The sequence below is a fragment of the Amblyomma maculatum genome, chromosome 3, assembly GCF_055883805.1.
Source record: "Amblyomma maculatum isolate TAMU_Amacu chromosome 3, ASM5588380v1, whole genome shotgun sequence".
NCBI lineage: Eukaryota > Metazoa > Arthropoda > Arachnida > Ixodida > Ixodidae > Amblyomma > Amblyomma maculatum.
The window spans coordinates 192,653,118-192,674,915 of record NC_139346.1 but is presented as its reverse complement, the minus strand read 5'-3'; the positions used below and the strand labels follow the sequence as shown (position 1 = coordinate 192,674,915).

The 21,798-nt window shown below is 48.3% G+C and overlaps 1 protein-coding gene across 1 annotated transcript in view; it reads right to left on the bottom strand.

Moving 5' to 3' along the window:
- LOC146197306 (uncharacterized) overlaps window positions 1–21,798 on the bottom strand; it is a 525,739-nt gene that overhangs the window by 361,725 nt on the left and 142,216 nt on the right. Inside the window, exon 3 of the mRNA XM_084599121.1 lies at window positions 5,037–5,130. The gene's annotated coding sequence lies outside the window, so the exon portion shown is untranslated. The remainder of the gene's footprint in view (window positions 1–5,036; window positions 5,131–21,798) is intronic.

The window sequence follows — 21,798 nt, the reverse complement described above, 5'->3', positions numbered from 1 at the left end:
CACACACACACACACACACACACACACACACACACACACACACACACACACACACACACACACACACACACACACACACACACACACACACACACACACACACACACACACACACACACACACACACACACACACACACACACACACACACACACACACACACACACACACACACACACACACACACACACGGCATTGAATTACTCGACGAATGCCGATGTTCCTTATTCAAAACAGTAGAAATGCCGAAGATCAATATGTTTGCTGTCATTAGACGATGTAAAATATAGCAAAAGCGCAGTCAACGACGCTTGTAAATATGTCATCGTTCTTACCATGATAACTGACCCCGGTTCCAGAAAAAATTCTAATATAGGCAACTACGTTTCATTTCATAATATTTTTTTTTTGTTACGCGCGTTTCAATTTAAGTTAAAAGAGGAAAGAAGCCACCAGAACTCCGAGCCCTCGATCCGTTAAGAAGTGAAAAATCTTATCCACAAACGAGAAGATGTACCGGGTGACATTTAGTACAGTATACGGAGTGCAAATGGCGCTGCTTTTCAATATTTGTCGTTTTAGCCGCACCTTAACTTTTTTCACTCATACAGGTACACTCTACTAGGTTCAAATCTAAACGCTGTCAAACCAGACAGTGTTCCCGGTTCATCCGAAGCAACACCGCCTGCTTGGGGAGGGTGCAACATGATCCGAGAAAAAGGTGACCACAATGGCCACGTGCCTGAACACGTAAAGGAAGAATGGATAAACAGGGCAAATAAAACGTTCCAGTCCACCACACGTAAGGAGGCACGTATAGGCCTAAGAGAGGGCTGTTCCTTCGTGACTGCGCGCCGCGGTGGCCGAAAGAACGTGGGACACTCAACACGGGGGACTGGTGAATAAAAGGGCGCTCAGGACCCGCCGCTGGCACGAGAGTGAGCTCAGCTCTCCGGGGCGAGGACCATTCAAGAACCATCGGAGACGAGTAGCCGCCCTTGTGACCGCCCTCGTGTACCGTGTACACCCGTGCCTTGCCCGGCGCGTCACCGTCCGAGGTGCCCAAGTTACTCAGAAACTGCGGCTCAAGTAAGTTTGCTCCGAAAATACCGCATACATATCAGAGAACGTAAGGAACCACAGAAGGTGATAAAGTAAGTGGAGGCAAGACGAAGTTGTGAGAGGAAGTTCGAATGGACGCCAGAATGTCAGCACCGCGCTGGCTGGTCGTCATCACAGTGTCCTGCCACCGCAGTTCGTTACCTCCGCATGCCCGCAATTACTGGACTGAGAGTTAAAGCTATCCGAAGAAAACCGAGATTTCTGAAATTACAAATTTTAAGGAAAGTAAGGTCGATAATGTTAGAGTACGCACACATTCTACGAAAGACGCGACTGCTTTGCGTCCATTCGTTCGTAGCTAGCAGAAAGGAAAAAGAAGAACATATTTTGTAGCAATCAACCCATCGATTGTCAGTACTATAGTGAACTAGGATACTAGTTCACTATAGTCAGTACGAAGTTGTTAATGTTTTCGCTTATAAACGACGACCTCGAACGAGGATTCGAAACAAATACATTGTCTTTCCCAGTGACGAAGATAACATGCGCCCTCTTCCTCGGCATGATAACGCTGGAGAGCACATTTGAATGCCTTTAATGAACGACTGGCAATGTGGACCATCAGAAAGCGTTGACGTTCCAATAGGAAAGTGGTGGTTCACACTAAATTGCACGACACCACCGATAAGCAGAGATTGCATGTCCTATCTTTTCGTCGACACTAGCTACAAGCAGCCATGGAAAGCTCAACCACGCGGCTCGCAAACCAACGCCTGACAAGCAAGCCAGGAAGGGACAGTCGGCGCACGGAACACGGTGGAAAAGGCGGCACGCGGTGCCTCTCGCTCAGGTGCGGGCCGAGAATAAAGGTACGCATGCGGGCCGCGGGCTTCTCGAAACACTCAATCCTGACCGCGGGGTGCCGACTCGAGCAAAGCCAGGGAAGAAAGACCACGGGTCAGGCGTCGTTCGCCGCCCCACCGTAGTACACGCGCGCACCCTGGGCCGGTCCTCTCGCGGCGCGAGGTTACTCTTCTTTTCTTCTTTTTCGTTCTCGAGGGCCATTGGGAAGCGAAAACAAGCCATTGTTGGTGGCAGAAAAGGAGCCCAACACGCGTCCTGGGGCTCGTTTTCACAGCGTGCTCCTGCCGAAGGGACCCTGCAGGGCGTCGAACGGTCGTCGCGTTTAGGGGCGGCCACCGTTTACAGGCAACTGTGAGGGTCGTCGTGTCTTTGATTGCCTGTTGACTGTTGTGAATAGACGCGCGTGCCGGCCGGGCGCTTTGTCCGGTTAGCTTACGTCACGCTTTTCTTACGATAGGAACCTATTAGTGGAATAGTGGCGCTGTAAGTGAAACTAAATGTGTACCTTGCTGTGAGTACGCCGTCAGCGCCCTCTGTATATGCTGTAACACCGCCAACAGCCGTATGTTGTTAAGTATATTACAAATCTATCGAGATGAAAGCTTTCATAAGAAATCGGTGTTTACTTAGATGGGCGCTTCCCACTTGATAGTAACTTCTCTGACCGACCGGCAATGTAAATTGTTATATTCCTGTTTATTAGTTGTTTTTTTCCTGTTTTGCATGAAGCAGGCATTTTTAACTGACTAAACCCGTCTTGAAAGAAAAAAGATAGCTGCTGTTTATTAACACGAAAAGACGCCTTGCTGTACACCCCTGCTGGCAATAGGAGTAATCGTTCCAAAACTTCACTGCGTGCGTGTCGTGCATGCCCGTAAAGTTTCTTTTTCTAGCGCTCTCCTCTGGACATCTGAGATAACTCCATTCATTTCACTTTCATTTTTTTTTGTTTAATGGAATATATGCAGGGCTAGTTTCACTCAGACAAGGCACACTCTGTCGGACAATAAAGTTGATTCCCTCACAGTATGCCAGAGAAGTGACGCTCAAAAAAGAGAACAAATTCCGCCTATTCACCACATGTACTGTACATGTCACGTAGAATAAACCTAGCCAACATTAACCACAATTCGTAAGTCTATACATATTTTCGCTTTAATGCGAATAATATTTTCACTGCAGGGGTGTACACTGCGTTCGTGGGGCAAATGTGATGTTACCGGGGCATTCAAACATGATTTGCTCCAAGCGCTAATGCTTCATCGCTCCCAAATTAAGACCTTTCTACCAGCAACGCATGCCTGTCAGCTTGAACTAATTTCTAGTGAAGGCCTGCGGCTCTTATTATAAAGATCAGCAACAACCGAGGACGCAGGCAAGGCTACAAGTAAACAGTACTGTCCGAACGATCGTCATATCTTTCACCTCAATTATGAACGCTATAAAAAAAAAAAAGTGTTTTAAATATAACGAAGCTTTGATACGAATACTAAAAGCGGGATATTTCAAAAGCACTGTACATATTATTCAGAATATGCACAACAGAACAATTTAAATAAAATGCGGGCATGCGGTACACTATCCATGGCTACAGGTGAGGACTAATCCTTGCGCCGACCAATGAACACGCGAATGACGGATGCTAGCAATGTGATGAAGGTGCAATCTTATTTATTTCTAAGCTGCATCATACCAGTCGTGTCGGTGCGAGCGGTTCAAATCGTCATATCGAGTTTCTCAGCTACAAAAGATTCATTTTCTCCTTGTGCATCTCAGAAGCTTATATTCAGTTCTCAATCATAAGTCATACGCATGACGAGAGATCGCATGGTTCATGATAAAAAACAAAAGAATAAAATTTCACAAAGCTCACAGGAGCGAGGTGCTCATCTCCTATACTGCTGCTGTCAACGGTCGTCAATAAAAGTACGACTTTAATTTTTCAGGGCATTTAACCGAAAGATAGTGCATCATAAATGAGAAATCTGCTGAAATAAAATAATTTCTAACCTTATTCTTTGAAAAAAGTCAGTAGGTAATGAAGAAAAATAAGTTGGATTGTGATTAAACCAATCACAGCGCTGTGTGCTTTGGCAGCTACAATTTCGTCATACTACGCAACGGCAACAATGCTCGTCACTGCACGCTCTCCCTTTCCGAGTCCCACGTAATTATTCACGAGTACGAATACGATTGCAAAGACTATAGAAACTATGAATAACAACCAAATGCATGCACATATTCCAGAGCCGTAAATTTGCAGCTAAATTTTGTCGCGTCATTTACCGCTCTGCGCACATAGGAAATTCAATGGTAGACCCGCAATCAAATGTATTAATCAAAGCGTAAAAACGATGTGAAGAGCTGGCCATTCTTAATTAAGTTGTATACAATGTTGCTATTATTCTGAATAATGCACTCGTAATCTACTGGGCTAACTAAACAGAGGAAATTTCAAGGCACTGTGTCCGTAACTAGACAGACTATACAGTTCATGGATACATCATTGTAATGAAAATTGTCGGTTGGTGAGCGATTTTGACGCTGAATAAATGTTGTAATTCCCCACATTCCTGCCACACTAAGGCCGCTTTGGAGATAGCATGACAAATACGTCTACAACAGCCATACCCCTCAGGCAACTCGCTAAAAAGCGCCAAGGAAGAAAGCACCGCTGATATTAAACATGCCGCGAGGAAATCTTCGCGTAATCATTAATGAAGCATTTATTACTTTGTTTAAGCACGAAAGTACTTTTTTATTTATTTGTACCTCAAAGGAAGAGCATTGGGTGAGGGGGCCTATCAAAAATGAATATATAGAAATAATAAACCGAACATAAACCAAGTAAATATGCATACCGTAAAGGTGAAAAACATCCTCGAGACTCTTCAACTGTACGTAAAACAAGTAGAACAGTCCTATAATGCTAAACACTGCTGAATAGCTCTCCAATATAGCACTTGCCATTCCTCAACAAACACATCCCGGGCATCAACTGTAGTCTTGGCTTCAAACGGCACAACAGAGCGGATAGAAAATGATCAAAAGGCGCGATGAACTGCAAATCTGTACCAGAAAAACAGTAGGGAATGCCACAAACTACTCACCGTTCTACACAGCTTCGTTGTCAAGCAATACAATTCGGCGGAGGAGGCCGTCCACAGATGAATGTTCGAGTCCGAGGAGCCACTGAGACGACCGCTGCAATCGAAATCGAGTGACGTCACAAGCGCGCAAACACCGATGCAAATTGACACACTCTGTTGCTGCTTCAGATCCAAAGCACAACAAGCAAAATGACACCGGCGGTTTGTAACGAAAAAAAAAAAAAAAAGACTAAACTAAACTAAACCCGCGTCGTCAGATTGGCACGCACCAGAGCGACAACAAGAGAATATGCATCAGCTCTCGCACCACCGGCACCGCACAAATCGCACGCAGTCACCGCCACCAAGAAGCCGACAGTCGACGTCGCCTGGGCGGCAGGTTGGTCGCCGCCGCTTCTGTTGTCGTCGCACCGTTGGCGGCGTTGTGCGCGATCCGCTCACCGACGCGTCTGTCACGGGCCGCCGACAGACTCATGACGGGAGCGAAGTGTCACGTGATCACGCACTCCGCGTGAGCGCTCTTCATTTCTTCCAAGGCTCGCCGGGGCCTAACGTATCACGCCCAGTGCAAACACTACGGAACAAACTGTCGCGCACCAATCTTCAGTTCAAGACTGCCCGGCGATGAAGTTCTCACAGCTTCCTAAAAACACACCGGCTCGAAGGCTCTGGACCTCACACGTTGCATCAGAGAAGCCTGGATGTGGAGGAGGAACCGTTATTGTCACGTCCAAATGACGACCAATCGGAGAAACAGACCGTCCTGGTACTGCCGAAACAACACGAGAAGGCGGAGACAGTGGCTGAAGTGTTGTCACTTGGAAAGAGCGGTGGTGGTGTCGGTGTCGGCGGCCATGCCTCTCCAAAAACGTCGCCTACAAGGGCGCTTGTCGCGAGCGGGGCCAGGAGCTCCGCGCATCGTCGTCGCCGCGGTTGAATCGCGCTCGCGACACGGCGCCAGAAGAAGGGGGAGAGGGGGAAACGCTCGCGCTCGCCGAAACACGCGGAGTCGAGGAGCTCCGACCAGGGGTTGTTGCGACGAACCAGGATCCCGAATATTAAGCCTCCTCTCGGTAGTGTAGGGAAGGTAAAAAAAAAAAGGGGAAAACGAACCCTTTCCTAACCATACCGAGGAAGCAGCACGAAAGAGAAATGACAAAACTTCATAAAATAAAAAAAAAATAGTACGATCTAAAACATGCCAGGAGTGGTAGCGCGCGCGAGAGAAACAGGAGTGGGGAAGGCAAAGGAAGGAACTGTTTCCACCAACCCTTTCCCTCCGGCGTTTCCTTTTCCACTCACCCGTTCTTGGCCCTCGCTCTCCCCCAAATGGGAGGCCCTTTCCCCTTCACTTTACCTCTTGCCTCCCCTAATTTCACCCCACCCCACCCCTTCCTGGCTTTGCGCTCTGTGCTTAGCGATATTTTTTTTTGCCGTTTCTTCTTTAACATTATTAATTCTTCCCAACGTTCTTTCTCGCCCGCGCCTTGGCTTGTATTTCTGATTTCGTTTCGAGCTCCTCTCCCAGCCACACCCGTTTTCTTTCAAATCCGTTTTATTTTACTGTTTTCTTTCATTCTCTTTTCCTTGTTTATTTCTTTCTGTCTCAAGCTAGATGCGTGGTAGCAGACAGAATGTCCTAGCCACCAGAACAGAGTTTGAGTTAGGCAACCCTACCGACAAACACTAAAGAGTTCGAGATAAGACGAGATTATGCAGGGTTTACTTTTCTTGCCGACATGCCAAAGCAAGGAAGGGCTCTATGCATTCGACTAGTGTCGGCGAAAGCTTGCGATCGAAGAATTCGCCTTAGATAAAACAACGAAGGAACAGCTGCTGCAGAGCGGTGTAAGTTCAACTAGAAAGTGGTGCGAGCATAAAATCCTAAACCAGGACAGCTGGAAGACAGAGGAAGCGGACACAGTAAGCGCCACAGTGATATAAACCGCGCAATGCAGTTTGCGAAAGTTGTTGCATTTAAAAGCCGTCCAAGATAGGCCTCATATTGCGAAATAAGGTCGCTCTTGCGCAGATTGAAATCGTTGGCGTAGGAAACAGCTTCCATGCATGGTATATGTGCTGTTGGGGCCAAAAGTGGCGCATACTATGTGAGGTTGAAGTAGAACTGCACTGTAATGACAAAAGTTAATGCGCACAACAAGACGAGGACAGTGAAGAAGACGTGAGACACACGAGCGTTTACGTCTTCTTCGCTGTCCCCGTCTTGTTGTGCGCTTTAACTTTCGTCATGTATCATCAACACGCCCCAACAACCATTTTGCTACACTGTAATATCCCTAGAGTGCATATATCATCCGGTGGCATGCAAGTTCTCTCGTTCGAATCCGTCGTGGTTTTCCTTATCGAAAACGGCCAAAATGTGACGCTGGGACGCAGTTTAGTCCAAGTTAATGTGGCATAAGAGTCCCTTAAAGTAGAAGCGGCAAGTATCCGCGTTGAGTCTTTATCAAGACCTGACTTTGCCGGCGTAAACATGAACACACAAAATGGCAAACGTAACAAACAATTACTTATTGAGAATCTGTTCCCTGTCGTGAGTTTTACCGCGAACGAGCGCTCTTTAAACACGCCCTTTGAACCTTCATGTATTTCTCAGCTCAAGAGCGGCTCTCTTTCGGAAATACATATATATTTTTTTTCATCGCCTTCTTTTCTCGTCACCGAGCTGCGGACCTCCATTCTCAGCGGCAATCTTTTGACGCTTGGCTTCGCCGTTCCTTTTTTATTATTTCTTTTTCGTGCGGGATATTTGCCACGTTATTTACAACTAGCATGAAAGCGTCGCCTACAAACAGCACTATGATCACTGTGGCAGCCTTCAACACTTTTTGTGAAAAGGTGCTGAAAGCGGCGAAAGCGTGATCGCAGTTGGGAACCTGTCAGCGTGTTATATGCCCCCTGTGTGCGTATTGGGCAAAAGGAAGCTTTCTTCGCGGAATTCATTGTCGAGTCTCACGACCAGCCGCGGGCGGAAACTGACAGCTCAGCTGCTTCACGTAGCTATTCGCATTTCGCTGGTTTGCGTATTATTTTTCTCACCGGCTGTATTTTGTAAGAGCGGCGGAGAAATAGCTGGAGGCGAGCTTTTTCTATCGACTCACACAGAAATTGAGCGGGAATGTTCTGTTCACGATTTGCTTTCCCGAGTGTAGATGATGTTATATATGCGCTAGTATTTTTTGACAATAAGTTACGTCATGCTGCTTCGAAACTTGTTGCAATACTTGAATTGTATGGCTTTTGCGCGGTATAAAAGATCGCTGCATGTGCTGCCATCTGTATAGAACATTTTTTATGGTTTCCAAGCGTATCAACCAATACCTTTCATACGGTCCTCGCACACAGTTTACGATGCAAATGATAACTGTCTTTCACAGCGCACTCCGCAAATATCAGCTCTTAAGAACGTTTACAAAGCATTTTTATAATGTTAGATAACTACCATCGCAGCGATCGGTAGCACAAACATTATATATTCGGGCACGTGAGAGTTACAACCTCTACACTGTGATGTGCTTCCTTCTTTCCTCTTTCTCTGCTACCGTTGGGAAGCGCTGTTGCCATTCTCATCTTCTGGAAGCCTCAAGCTCGCTTTGTGCTGCTGTTCGGGCTCACCATACGCATGTTCTCAAATCACCGCTACTTATTTAGGGTTGCTCAGGATGCTCGATTAAGTGCGCTAAATGAGTATGCGACAGTATCATCCCTTACTTCCCACTCGTACGATTCAGTGTGTGTGGTAGTCAGTGACTGTGCGGCCGTGAGGACTTTGGTGTATACATTTGAAAAATAAAGCGCGTTGACTACCTCTGTAAACCGTGCTGACTACCGTCCTTAATGTCAGGTATCTGAAAGCTTGCTATTGATATCGGCTAATGGAAGCTGATAGCGTTAGCTGCCCGGTATTGTGGAAATCGTTCAAACGCAGTGCTCCATCCGGTCTTCTTTGGTCGTATAGAGCAAACGAGATTAGACACAATAACACCCAAGTGTACTTCTTTGTGCGGACAAACCGCTTGTTCTCAAAAGCATGGGTGCGAATGAAATAGGTTATCACTTTCCCGCCGATACCGCAGCTATCTCTATATACCTAGCGCATAACTAACTACTTTTCATTTCCTCCTTTGTAGCGCTCGCCGAGAGAACGAGAGCATTAATATCGCAACCTTGGAAAAACCTTTCTCACCAATTTTCTGACCGGTCTGCATAGGTTGATCGTTTTTTGCGCGTCGCTATCACGAATTTGAATTACCGGTTAGAAGCAATCTACTCATTTGTAAAGTGTACTTTTATTCCTTCCCACGGCGTACAGAGAGGACGGCGACCACATATCAGCGGCAACAACGCACTTCGGTATCACTTTTCGGAGCGCACATCTTTGCCCCGAAAATGAACGGAGCCAACAGAAAGCATATAAAGAGGAAGAAATGCGTAACGCCGAATCAGCCCGCTAATTAAGACCGTGGGACTGCGCAAATGCGGAGCGACGGTGCCGGAGTGGCAATCATTCCCAGCCTAGAGATGCCAGCAGGAAAGCGAGCGAGAAGCTGGAGATGCTGCAGAGACGGGAAAACGAGAGAAGATAGGAGGGAGAAATGAAAGCGCAAATTCTGCGAGCGAAATTTTTTGCTCGGATGCCGCAACCGCTTAGGAGGAAGGAGGAGAGAGAGGAGAAAGATGCATGACAGAAAGACATATGCGACGCGAGCGTTTGCGTAGAAGCGCTGAGGGTAAACGCATGGCGCAGGCAGCAAAGGGGTAACTTGCGGTTTTCGCGGTGCCGTGTATACTGTTCGCGCGACTCTGACGTCGCCTCGACGCGGGGGTATGCGCCGGTGGTCTCGGCGGTGGTGACGATGATGTGGAAAGGCGTATTCAAGGACAAGATGTTCAGGAAAGCGCGCAATTAGGAGCAACGAAAAAGAAGAAAGAATGGAAGATGGAGTGACAGCGAAGTCGACTCATACCGCGGGGGAAAAAGAAAAAAAAAAGAAAAAAAAAACACATTGCCGTGCTTGGTGTCTGAACGCCGTTGCGTTGAGATGGCGCGATGCATGTCTGGAATTATGCTAAGTTGTGCAAAGAAACAAGCGAAACAAACAAACAGAGCAACCGAGCAAAGCATGTGCTTAAAAAGCACCATGACCTTATACTGTTTCTTGTTTACCGTCATCTGCTCTTTCCCGGCCTCACGTTGCGACTTTTTTGCTTTTTTATAGGGGTCTCACTCGAAGAAGGTCGGCGACCGGATCCTGCCGGAGTTGTGGCAATTAAGGGCGCGCCTCTGGGCTGTATGGTCCTGAGAGATATTTCAGTTCCAGTCTCCTCGAAGCTTCCGACAACATGGAGGAGGATGGGGTGGAAAGGGTGAAGAGCAAAATCAGACGGCTTGTCTCTAAAGCCTCTCCTCGAGAAGACGTCTGGCCATAAACGAAATATATAGCCTTCCATTGCCTTACTTGACAACTCCGACTGGCGGAAGCCGCGCGCGAATGGGGGTGTCTAACACACATATACGGGACAGCACGTCGGCAAACCTTTTTACTGCGCGGTAGCCAAAAGCAAGACAAGCGCAGGCGTGAAGTCGTGATTGAACAACGCGCGCGTTTCAAAAGGAAGGCGAGCACGCCTATATACCGAAACAGCGCGAAGCGAAATTATATTCCCCTGTATGCAGGGCAAACACGTTCGGTTCCATCTAGCGCCGCGCTTCGCAGTTCCGACCACGACGTCACTCATCGACGTGGGACGAAACGAATTCTTCTGTACGAGTAAATGCCATGGCGTCCACCAGGTTGCGCCGGTATAGGCGATGGCCTGCAGGCACTGCAGGCTTGATGAACTGCTTCCGCAGCCGTACCGTTGGCCCGGTGGTGCCGACTTTGTTGTCGTTCAAGTCGACAAGAGGCGGCGAACGCTGCCGCTTTTCGATCATCGTTAAAAAGTCGAATGAACTCGCCCGCTTTTGTGTGCCTGGCGGAGGGAGGAAGAAATGCTTCCTGGCCGGAAGTTTGAGTTTCCGCACAACGCGCCTGCGAAGCTGTATTCTTTCCGTTCGCGCTGACGCCGCCGCGTATTTGCCGTGTTTGAACGAAGTTGCTGATTCAACAGAAGAACCTGGAGCGGCCTGGTAGCCATTGCGGACCACCGTGTAACACGTTTGCGAGCCGTTATTCGCCATTTGATCTGGGAGTTCCGAAGCCACCCGCTCTTCACGTTGCCTTCCGTAAGTGGCTAAACGAGCTCTTGCAGGGCGCATCCAGGCTGAACGGTGAAGCAGAAGGCAGACTGCCACCAAAGTTTGTACTTAGCACATCAGCAAGCCTACGAAGGCTCCCTCCCCCCCCCTTTTCTCCTGCCTTTTCGGAAAAAAAGTAATAAAACAAATAAACAAAATACCACAACTATACAAAGAGGAAGGCCGTAATGATGGACTCTATATAGGAAGCTCGAAATTCCAACAAACCAAACAAGCCTGAACGCGCAAGCAGATTAGGCTTACATTGTGAGGTTAGTTGTCTCCAGGCGTAGCAAGAACAGGCCAAAAGGCCTGAAATAAGAAAAGACGCACGGCGTTATAGCCAGGCGAAGGCTAAAGCAGCGGCCATACATTTCGCTGACAAAAGGCCGAAAGGGTGTAGGGTATTATAAGTATATGAGAAGAAGTTGTTTGGCTGTGTACCAAAAGTATAGGCTGCGACTTTTCCATTTCCAGCGTTCATGGATGATGAAGTAACCCTGAGCATCGAATCTTATATAAGCGCGCAGAGTGGGCACCCAAAGAATAAGACACTGGATCGCGGGCGCGTAACAGCGTACAACAAGCGGGGCCAAATACACACAAGGAGACGTGACCCTTTAGGTCTGACGCATGTATACGCGCAGACCATGCCCACCAGTGCTGAGATGCATAGAAGGAAAGTCTATTACCAGGATCACTGTGTAACGCTCATCGCAGGACTGCTGATATATGCGTATTCGGCTAACAAATGTCTACGAAAAAAATTAACAACAAAAGAAAAGAGAGAAGAACACGACGACGGGCGTGAGTCGAGGGGCGCACTCACGACCTTTAGTGGAAGCTGCAGCCGTTCAAGAAAGAATCCACGATTGCCGCAGCTGAACAGCGACCGGACACGGAGCGTTGGACGCTCTTCAGAGATGCTGGATGCCGCAACCTCTGGCCGCTTGGGAACCACGGCCGAGAGCCCATCCATCAAACGCATAGGCTTTCTCATTTTCGGCTCAGAATAAGGACATGCTTTTTCCACGGCAGCCTTGAAAGCGAAAAGCGAGCAGCATAACATGCGTCTGCGCGAGCGAGGAGAAACAGACGAGGCCAAAAAGTTGCCGTTCGTTTTCATTTGTGCGTCGCGAGCGTGCGTGCGTGCGTGGCTTTGTTTGTGAGTGCGCATTTTATTTTTCGCCTCGCTCCTTCGACTACTGTATAGATTGAAGCCACGCTGCTACCTTCGGATTTTGTTTCTGAATGCGAGCGTTTGATGCCCCTGTCACGTAATAGTGATGGATTGGCTGACACTATACAGCCAAACTTTCGCGACAGCGCCCAGCTGTCCGAATACAACTTTGATTTCCTTCCAGGATGGAATCCTGGAGAAAGAAAACTGGACTTGCACGATAGCACGACGAAGTTATTATTTTTTTTTTTTTCGGTAAATAAAGGGCTGTGCCGGGAGAGGTGAGATACATAAAGGCGGAAAGGTCTCTTGAAGCATGAAACGTGAGCTAAAGCACCCCGAAAAGTTTCTCAGCAGTGGGCGACTCTCCCACCATCGTTACATGCAAGTGGCTACGGAGCCTGTGGAGTTCACTAATGAAAAATAGAAAACACGTGAACGACACTAAGAGAGATTATAGACATTCTGTGGTTATTGGAAAGAATAGCTGGGATTCCTGACTCAAGTGCATCTGGTTGAATCTTGCTCTGAGTCGAAAAAAAATAAATAAAACTGCTCTTCGTTTATAGTTCGTCAGCAGAGGCGCATGCATTCGCAAAGCAACTACTTTAGGGAGAGGGTGAGAGGAATAAATAGGTGGGAGAGGAGGGTACACAGAAGAGTGCGGAGACCTGGGGTGGGAATGTAGCCGACCGCGGTAACACCAAAGTGGTCGTATTTGACACGGGGTGCCACGTATATTACGGCACATTTTCGGCAATCCAAAAGCGGGCGGGCGGCAATCAAAAGAAGCCAGCTCGCGGGAAAATAGAAAATGCGGAGGGCTGGAAAAGGCCGGAAAGAAACACAAGGACAAATACAACGTAAACGAGACATTTGGGAGACTGGAAGGAGGCAAGGGGGGGGGGGGGGGGGGGGAGCGGGACGACGACGCGTCGACCAAGAGGCAGGGAGCAGAAGAGGAGGAAAAGGAAAGAGAAAGATGGGCGACGGAGAAATACTGCTGACGCCATGCTGGAAACTATTCGCAAAAGAGAAGGCGGTCTCCGAAACGTCGTCCACTTTGATCGGACACGTCGACGGAGAATCACCGCCGTGCTTGACGGCGGCAACGCAGATGAGTCGGCGGCGGAAGAGGTGGCTTCTTACGACATAAAAAAACTACGCGACGTAGACGCGAAAAAGGCGACGGGGGGAAGCAGGGGCCTGAGTTGAGAGGCCATCAACACAGGGCGTTTCAGCTCCTTTTAGGCGAATTCTTCTCTTTCCCTGGGAGAGCGACGGCGGCCGTGGTCTGGGCCATGGTATCGTCCCCCTCCCCCTTCCTCCACTGAGGAGACGAGCCGTCGTCCGTCCTTTGAGCAGACGTCAGGCTCCCCGCCGATACTCCTCGAGTGCCGGCGAATACACTGCCGGCATCAGAAGTCAGGCTTTCTCCTCCCGCCGCCGATGTTGCAGCAAGCCGTCAAGGCCTTTTCAATGTGACACGACGCACCACGAGCACCACAAACCGCGAGCGCTCGCGGCTGCGGCAAAAGTGAAGAGAGGAGGGCAAGACAAGGCAGTCACCGCCAAGTGCTGGCTTTTTCGGCGAGCGGCCCTTTAGCCCTTCTCCTTGTCTTCTTATTCGGCTGTCCCCTGACTTTCTTCTGCGCACCGCGCCACTTGTGACGGGCGCACCATTATATCCCTCCTCGCCCTTTCCTATTTGTCCTACCGACAAACCACGGGCGCGGTTTCTTCAGCTCTTGTTGAGATGGTGCAACGAATATGAGAAAACACAAAGTGGAGAAAACAAGTAGGCCTCATGATATTGAATGCCAAGCCGCCATTGCAGGAAGTGTGGGCCCACCAAGTAGTAAGCAGCGGCCTCTATTGAAAAGTGTAAACGGATATTGTCATGTTTTGGCAGGTTATGCGAGAACGTGTATGTTTCCTTGCTCAAAGTGCAGGTAGTCTGGCAGGTCTCAGATGTATAACCTTGGTCGCTGGGGGAAACCCTGCTCAAAGCATCAAAGTTTATCTCTTGGAAATTTGATACACAGCTACTTATGAATAGGTTGTTTATGAACGCAAATTTTTCGCATATCGCTAGACTGCGCCATAATAAGCGATCCTCCTGCGGGACTTTAGTACTTTCTGCTATTTATTGCCAAAACAACCCGATTCATTTTCTATACCCTTATTAGCTACTCAGTGCGAGCGCAGGACAAATATTAAAGGCCAAATTGAAATCAAAAGATTCAGTTTAAAAGCGAGAGTAAAAGCGAAACTATGCCTATCAGTACGTTCATAATTTTCTCACAGTTGTTCTGAGAGACGCATTATACTGCTTTCATATGGCACACTAAAATGCTCAGTGCAAGCGCAGGAAAAACATTAAACGCAAGATTTTGCTAAGCAAAGGGAGATTAGACAATACCATCAATACGTTCATAGCAGTATCTTAGAATATTCTGCTGCTGCCACACAATCAATTAAAAGTGATACCCAAAATAGCTGTGCTCGATTAATTACTGATTTCATTTCCCAACTGAGTATACTGACGTGACACCTTCGTTAAGGAAGCCGGTTTACTGACCGCTCTTTCGTGACAGTTACAAAAAAGTGAATCCTTTGGAACCTCCCTGATGTGACCATTTAATCCGTCTTCTTCTGTCAGTATAGGACTTTGATAACGATGCCTCCTTTCAACGAATTACAGCACTGGGGACGATCCCGACCAAAACATGATGAATGAGTACAATCTGCTTCGCAAGTGCTCAGCGCTCTAGCTCGCAACAATTTCTTCTCGCCGAGTGAGATGAGATGGTGAACCTACGGAGGCTCGGGCAAGTGGATGAGCAAAACGTGATACCCGCTTCGCTCCGGAACCCGTGTCACCCTTTTTCTTTTGCTCCGCCCTCGTTATTCCTTGCAGCCCGAGCACGATTCATTTTCAGCGATATGCGCGTCACCCTTTCACGACCACGTTCCGTGACTCCATCACGGTGACAATTCATTCATCTTCACCAAGAGGGCCGCCACAGAAGCACGTCGGAATGAGTGGCGGTACAGCTAGCAGCATCGGCGGCGGTGAAGACTGGAACGGGCCGAGCACCGTTCGGGAACTTGCTTGGGGTCCTCAGAAAATGCTCAGACAAGGGAGCAATCCAATGTCCCCTCCCCGTTCATAACCCGCTCGGGCCACGTCGCGAGCGTACTACCCCTTTTGTGTGTGACCCGTGACCAGAGGTGGAGCGGCCGGTGCGGCGGAGGTCCTTGGCTCTTGTGCGCGCGGAGTTCCGAGATGCGAGGTATGATCGCGTGCCCCAAAGTATCTGACGCGCGGAGCCTGTGTGTGTGTGCCACAAGAGCACTGTTTCCAGACGGCCGGGCAGAGAGCATGCAGACAGAGTAGGCACGCTCTAAACATAGCCACCACCCAAGAAGAAAGGGTGCTCCTCTCCGAGACGGCGGTGATAACGGGGTCGAGAGGGGTGTCGGACCTCCGGCGAAAGGACCCGCCGGGCGCATTTGCAACGGATCGCTGCGGGGAACTCAGCGGCGGGGTCCCGCTGGCGCGTGCCACGGAAGACCAGGCGGACGCGGAGCACGCGAACGGACTAAGGATGCCAGGGAGGGCCTGCGGTAGGCACTGTAGCCGGGGCATTGGGAGCGAAGTTTGTGTGACGTAGTACGTGACGCGTCTCTACCGGTCTATCTTACTTCGAGTGTACGCTGTTATATGAGGCCTGCCGTTACGCGAATTTTAGAGCAAAGCTCAAGCTAAGGGCTGTATATTTGGCAATAACAGTTTCCACCACCATTACCCGTTCGGCAGTGAAGCCGCGACGCAGTTAGGGCCGTTGCCGGGGTAACCGAGCAAAAGACAGCCACAAGCCAAAACAAATTTCTCAAAGAAGAGCCACGAGCTATGTGCCGCTCGCTGGTGGCTCTTGCTTATCTCCTGAGAAGTTCTCTGAATCGAGAGAAAAATGAAGGATGCGTTGTAACTGCACATACATACATACATACATACATACATACATACATACATACATACATACATACATACATACATACATACATACATACATACATACATACATACATACATACATACATACATACATACATACATACATACATACATACATACATACATACATACATACATACATACATACATACATACATACATACATACATACATACATACATACATACATACATACATACATACATACATACATACATACATCTCCGAAATGCCTTGCTTCAATATACCGCAAAAGCGCTTAAATAGCTGCGCTAAAATTACACATCAGGGAGTATCATAATCGTCTTTATATTTTCCTTCATGGTACTCAGAGGCAGTTCGAGGACGCTTAGTTTTAACCAGCATGAGTGCATGTGATCTATAGTCATGCGCTTATATATATTGGCGTTTCTCTTTTGACCCTTCGTACTCCATATCTATTTCCTTCCTTCTTACCCTCTTTTTCTCTTCTCCGTAGAAAAGTTCCAGTACACATGATTCATCACTAAGAAGGACTTACCCTCCAGAAGTAAGCCATCTTTATCTCTGTGCACCCAATTTTCAGTCTGCTATAGCAGAGTAACAATCGAGTGCTGTAGTATGTTGCGTATACGTGTTCTTGACTGATCAAAGAATGCTTTCTCTGATGTCAGGGACCAATCCCACAGAGGCAAGATTTTCAAAATTGCTCTTGCTTTAGAGCATATGCATATAAGATAGACTGGATGGTACTTTAGCTATGCCTCATCTGGCTACCAGCCACTGCCACCGAAAATGCAAGCTCGTACCCGCTGCGGTGGCTCAGTGGCTTATTACATTCGACTGCTGAACCCAAATACACGATATCAAATTCCAGCCACGGCAGCCACTTTTCGATATATACGAAAAGCCAGGCGCCCGTGTGCTGTGCGATGTCAGTACAAGTTAAAGAACACTAGGCAGTCGAAACTTCTAGAGGCTTCCACTACGGCGTCCCTCCTATAGCCTGAGTCGCTTTGGAACGTTAAAACTGATAAACAAAACCAAAATATTCAGGAACCATTCTTATTTGATAGCCGTTTTCACGACTCGATCCCTTGTAGCCTTTTGTTTGACTCACGTCATTCTTCTGAAGAGAGAGAGCAGAGTGGTTTAATGAAGCGGAAGAGGCATCAACGACAGGATAAGAGAACACGTCTCTGCAATACTGGACAAGTCTAGAACTAACCTTGCATTTTACTACAAAGACTACGTTATGTAAGAAAGAAAAGTCCACAGCACGTCTTAACAACACCACTTTTGAGAACAAATAAGGATTAGTTAACGAGAGAGATTTTGGAAGCCTGAGCGATATCTGTGGATGGTGAGGGTTGTGTTAGCACGCCTTCTGTTCTGTTGTTGAAGGAGAAAGAATTTTTAGATCACTGGGAGGACAGTGAAATATGAAGTGATGTGTAGACCGAAAAAGTTGAGAAAGGAGTAGGTGTCAGGGTATAAATTGTTAGTTGTCAGTGAAGAATCGTCCTTGTTCACAGATCAGGTGGACGATCCTTAGCTAGGCGTACAAGGACAAGGCACCACACCAAGGGCGAACAGAGATGTAGTGCGTGGAGTTTACCTTGCTCCTGACATGTAAGTTAGGATATGCGTCAGTTTGAAGGAGGCGCCAGTCAATTGCCTCGGTTGTTAGTTTCTTGCGTGGAGGGGGTATTTACGTATCTCCAGCCTCAGGTGCTCCAGACGACTTACCCGGCGACGAAAATCAGGACAATGTGTCTTATGTTCGCCAATAATAACCTCAGAATGCGCACCGCTGTAATAAAAAGGTGTACACACTCTGCATGGCAGCATATGTGCCGTTGCCCCGTAGTTATTGATGTCCGGATGTAGAAGAAGATTGTGGAGCATCACTGCGTCTGGTCCACGACACTTTGGGTTTGACGCGTTCCAGATTTTAGACGTACGCATGCTTTTACGGCGATTTTCGTCAAATAACTCAACAAGTGCTACATTTAGTCAGTGGAGTGGCATGCGTCGGCGGGACTTGCGCACAACAGCGGATGACTCCCTCAGCACGCATCGTTTCTCCAGTCCTCTGGCGCAGAGTCACCACAGGAACACCTTTGCCTTCAGGAAGACGCGAGAGAGCGGAAGCACCTTTGCAGGGAGCTGTTTCGGAAGCCACCCAAACATGACCCGTATCGTTTCATCTCTCCGACGAGCAAGCAAAAGGTCGGGGGATGTCGCCGTCACCGCCAGCAACAGACGGGATGCCTGCTGCGGCAGCAACGTGGGCGCTTTCGTCAAGCAACAAGAGGGGACGCCATATGCGACGACGTAGACGACGACATAAAGACAAACCCGCCCTCACACCCATAAATCCGGGCGCGAAGAATTTTATGCCGCCGGGGAGCTCCGGCCGATAAGAAGTGCGGATCAAAAGGCGTTTCATCTTTCTCCCCCTTTCTCAAGCTCTTCTACGACGCATCTCCCTTGCCGCACACACGCTAGCCCAAGTAAGCAGAGAGCTCAGAAGAGGAAGCAACAAGGGTACGTCAACCTTCTCCTGACGTCCCAAAATGGAAGACGGGTTACGCATCAGATGAAAAAAAGGCGGCACAGGCTGTGCGCAGAATGGGAACACACAAATATGAACAAGCGGCACGGAGGAGTCAGGCGGGCGACAAAAAAGCGCGGACGGCGTAAAAACGAGAGAGAAAGTGAGAGCGTCAGAAGGCGAGCGAAAGCACCGAGAAATCGGTAGGCAGAGAGAGAGAGAGGGAGAAGCGTGACGGTAGCTGCAACCATGCACGCGAGGGAGACGGATGGAGAAAGCGCGGGTTTTTCTCCAAATAAACGGGAACTCTGAAAAAAGAGCGCGGTATGAAGCGGAGTGGGTTGACTTTCTTGGTTCCCGTCGGGCCCGTCGTCTCCCACGTATACGATACATCTCCGCTGCTGGCATCGCGCCTTATATCTCGCAGCAAGCTCGGCAGTGGAGGCTGTTCTCATGCAGATGGGCAACCAAAAGGGATGAGACCGACCCGCGCGTAGGGTGGTCTGGGACGGCTGGCGGGCGTGCGTTGAGTACCGTTGCCAATTCGCACACAAATATCTTGGAAATTTTCTTCGTTCTTTGTTTCCTGTGGATGGATGGAGTCCCCTATTCTTTTTTTTTTTTTTCCAGGATGGTGCGACTTTTTTGTTCAAGCTTGATTCTTCTCCCATCAAGACTATTCGAGGCCAAAGGAGAAATCGAAATCATTGGAAGGCAAACTGACCTCACTTCATCACTATCAAGTGATGAAGTAAATTGTGAAAAAACTTTTTTTTTTCTTACTCAGTACTGTTAAAGTCTCTATTCACCAGAAAATCCGGCTTCGGCTTTGTGAACGAACAGTCATATACCGGCGTGGCTCCGGCCGGCGGGAGTTGGCAAGTGACATGGAGTTCTGATTGGTAAGTTCATGTGTAACGCGACCACGTGACAGGGCCTATTTGATAGGAGCTGCCTACTCGGGTTTCTTGCTTCAGTTGGAAGAGCGAAGGGAATCGAACCCTCGAGGGCCACTGCATTTCGAGACAAACATGCCAACCTTAGGCCACTCGGGCACGTTCGCACGGCTTGTTTCATCATCATCAGCAGCAGCATCATGAGCCTGACTACACCCATTGAAAAACAGCGAATGAACGTACCACAAACCTGCAGGCTAGCGAAAATAGGACCTCTTTAAATCAGCTGGAGTCCCGTTGCAACAAGATGCTGTGAGTGCCACTGCGCTGTTAAATGTCCCGTTAGTTAATGTCAACTGTCTCTGGAGCCCACAGTCCATGAACACTGCCCGCTGAGCATTTTTTTAAGGGAGTATAGACACCAAATTTTGGCTGAATTTTCCTTGTTAATGATGCGTAAGTCATTCCTGTGCACGGACCACCAGGCGGTTTTCGCCTACGACCGGTAAATAATTTTTGATCGAATCTTCTCTTCTCACCCTTTTCGCTTTCGGTTTCAGCAGCCGAGAGATGGCTGTGACGTCACAATCAAGTCCTGGTCTCCAGGTTACGCACGGCCTGATGAAATAGCGATATATAATTGCTCACTCGGAACTTGTGATTCCTGTTCATGAGGCAGGTTGGCTTTAGGGTCGTAGTGAATTCTAACAACGCGGGAACGATTATATAGCTGTTTTTTAACCGCCACGTGACCTGAACTCGACTTCGACGTCACAGCTATCACTCGGCTGTTGAAACCGAAACAGGTAAGAAAAGAAATTTGATTATAAATTATTCAGTGGTGATAGGCGAATATCACATCGTGATCAGTGTACGATAATACCTTACGCATCTTTACTGAAACACGAACCCAAAAATTCGGCGTCTATACTGTCGCCCTAAAGGCCGTTTGAGATAGCCTGGAACTGATTGGTCGTTAGGTTGCGTGACGTTACGAAACCGCGTGACATGGCCTACAGCTGGCAGGCGCTATTAAAAGATAATTATTAAGCCAGCAGCAAATTACATGACTAGCTAAAAGTGCTAGAATAAAGCCTCTAGATTTCCCGAGCGCCTGCAGCTCCAGGATACCGCCTTCAAATACGTTCATTGTTGTCGTACGGGTTACAATGCGACTTCTGACGTCATTTGCATTATCACAGCAGAAAACTTGACTAGAGGGCTACGGGTGTTGTTCACTGCCATACAGCAGTTTGCAAGGCAAGGCTTTGCCATACTGGCTTGCCATTATAGGCTTCCCATAGCCAGAGTCGTATTTATGGATACTTCTAGGCAGTATTTTGATGCAAGCAATATGATTTGAAGCATGTATTCGTGCGAAAAGCACACATCCAGCCATGCCTCCTCTGAAGTTCTTGTGCGTGGTCGGCGCTCGACCGCCTATCTGGTTGTCATAGCAACCAAAAAACAAACGTGAATCTTGTGCTTTGCCGGACCGTTGGAAGAGGACAGGGGAAAGGAAGCCGCGGGGTTCGTCATGCATTGCCGCACGAAGAGTGGATAACATTCCGGAGCCATCTTCTTGAATCCTGGGAGAAAGTGCTCCGTGACGTGAGCCCCGATATACAATTGGGCGCCGTAAACCGCGCTGAAAAATTCGCCGCAAGTCACCAGCTAACGGCCACTTGGCTCTTCCACTAAGACCGACTCCTCCTGACAATAAAGTTTTCTCTCTCTCTCTCTCTCTTCTAGAAGCGCGGAATGAAATGCTTGACGTGTGGCGAACGCGATAAGCGGCGACGCCAGCACGAGTGAGTGAGTATAGTAAGGCTTAAAAGAATAATAATAGAAGAGCCTGTGCACGGGCCAG